The following is a 2794-nucleotide window of genomic DNA, read 5'->3' on the forward strand; positions in this document are numbered from 1 at the left end:
TCGGCCCGGTGGTGGACGCCGGCGGCCACTCCCTCCCCGTGCATGGCCGGCTGCTCCATCGGCGGGGCACAGGCAGGTCTAGCGTGGTCGGGGATAGGCAAGACGGCGAGGATCCGACAGGAGCACGACGACGACGGGACAACGGAGCTGCAGCGGCAACGCTTAAGCAACGGGCGGCCATGGACGAGCTTGACGGCGTGGCTCTTGCTGCAGCACGACGAGGGGCGGAACGCATCAGATGGGAGAGATAGGGGAGGGCACCGGCGGCAGCGGAGCTCAGCGTCGAGGGTCTCCGGGCTACGCAGCAGCGAGGTGCAGGGGGAGGCGCAGTAGAGGCGCAGCTCGTGGCCAGGCGGCCTCGGCTCGCATGCCTGCGAGCTCGAGCGCGCCGGCGGCGGCGGAGCTCACCGTCGAGAGTTGCCGGTCTGCGCGGCAGCGAGATGCAGCGGTAAGCGGTGGAGCTGCTGCTCGGCGGCCTCGACCCGCGCACCTGCGAGCTCGAGCGCACCGCCGGCGGAGCTCACTGCTGGTCCTACGGAGGGCTAATTCTGAGGCGGGGTCGCCGGGATGTGGAGCTCGCTGGTGCTCCTAACCTTATCTTCTTTCTTTGTCTTTTTTTTCTTCAAAAAATGACCTTTTCCTTTTTGGCTTTTTACAGTTTAGTCTATGTGATTCTATCTATTTGCTATCCATTATGTTGTGCCACGTCACCCTGTCCAGTGGGACCCGCCTGTCATAATCGTGCTCAAACCGGCCTAAGCCAACGACTAGTGTTTTTTGCAAAAAATTAGTCTCAGAATTAGTGATTTTTGGCACAAAACTGTAAAAGTGTGGTTTCTGCAACCCTAGCCTTCAATGTCGATGTTTTCTGCAATTCACTCCAATGGCTAGCGATTCCCAGACCATGCGAGCTCGTCCGCTCCAGTGAATATTCGAGGGCGGCCCTACCATATTTTAGGCCTGCTTTGTCATTGTTTGTGCTTATGTGTGTTTTGGTTGTACTCTGCTTGATGTAGTCTCGATCCCCAACTTACCTTTGGAGCTTACGTGACCGTTTCTGTTAAACTAATCACTCCTGAACAAACCCTAAGTAGATGTTAAGTATTGATGTGTTATATACCATCGTACAACACGACTGCTGGTCCGTACAATGATTACCGCTTAACAATGATGTTACAATGTTATTAACTTTTGTTGGCACGTGCATAGTGGTGTACGTACGTACTAGTATTCACATGAAAGTGAATTTTTGTGGCCAGCTTAAAACAGTTTAAGAATTCATCCCTATCTGTCTTCGCAATCACTCTCTTCGGCTCAAGAAAACAATCACTCTCTCCAAATATAAATTCATGGCGATGACAACAATGGAGTCTTAACTCCCCCTAGCTTTGTTCAAAGTTGAATTTGTCTCCGCGTCCACATCAAAGTACACGGACACTCTTAGACTTTGACGAAAATCGCTCAGTTGTTAGCTGGGCTACTCGTCAGTTGCCACGCAAGCGTGCATCTGTTGATTGAGACTGGTAAGTTCTTATCTGGTTCGCGAAGGTTCAGTTGAAGATCCTGACCGAAATTCAAAACCCCGTCACCCCACACATTTAGGACACAATTATTGGCCACGAGGATAAAATCAACGCGACAGTCTTCTTACTAAACGCAATACAATCCGGTCCGACCAATGACCTAAGCAAATTAATCAAGTTGCAGTCACGGCAAGGTTACGTGATGGACAAACCCTAAGTAGATGTTAAGTATGGCTGTGCTATCAACGCAGAACACCACCACACCACTGGTCCGCACAATGATGATCGCTTAACAATGATGTTACTATGTTATTAACTTTAGTTGGTACATGCATAGTCGTGTACGTATGTACGTAGTACTCACGTGGAAGTGGATTTTTGTACCCAGCCAAGAATTTAAGAATTGTTTTTTATCCCTATGCGTCTTCACCATCACTCTCTCTCTATATATATAAATTCGTAGCGATGACAACATTGTCATCTTAACTCCGCCTACCATTGTTCAAGGTTGAATTTATCTCGGCGTCCACATCAAAGTACACGAACACTCTTAGACTTTGACGAAGATATCTCAGTTGTTACCTGGGGTACTCGTCGGTGGCCATGCATGTGTGCATAGGTCGATTGAGATGGCCATCTTCTTATCAGGCTCTCGAATGTTCTGCTCAAGATCCTGACCGAAATTCAAACCCGGACATCCACGCAATTAGGACGCTATTATTGACCACGACGATAATATCACAGAGACAGTCTTCTTAATAAACGTAATATAATCCAGTCCGACTGATGACCTAAGCAAATTAATCAAGTTCCAGTCAAGGCAAAGAACTGAAGTTCACAGGTTGGATTGGATGATTGGATCAGCGCCATTTAAAAAACCCTAGACATTTTGGCCCAAATTAGCCAATCCCGTCGAACTGATCAACGGTTTTGCCGTTGCTTTCCGGCGGTTTTGTAGTAGTCCAGCATTTCTTCCCGTTCACATGCACGCAACGACCGCGGAGAAGAAGATGAGCGCGGCTCGGTCGGACGACAGTGAATGCTTTGAACTGGCATGTGTCTATATGGAGATCTGCCTAATTTTGATGTAGTAGCAGATCATAGCCCAAGGAAGAGTTTGTCTGTAGCTCCGTCCGGTTGCACACATATGCAAGTTTAGCAGGTGAAAAGTAGTGCCTTCACAGGCACCCGCTTGTTGACAAGCCAAAGTGCTAAATAAGTGCGATCGAGTAACTGCAGGCACTGCGACGGCTGGACTTTCAGTTTCATCT

Source organism: Triticum aestivum, chromosome 7D (assembly GCF_018294505.1).
Source record: "Triticum aestivum cultivar Chinese Spring chromosome 7D, IWGSC CS RefSeq v2.1, whole genome shotgun sequence".
NCBI lineage: Eukaryota > Viridiplantae > Streptophyta > Magnoliopsida > Poales > Poaceae > Triticum > Triticum aestivum.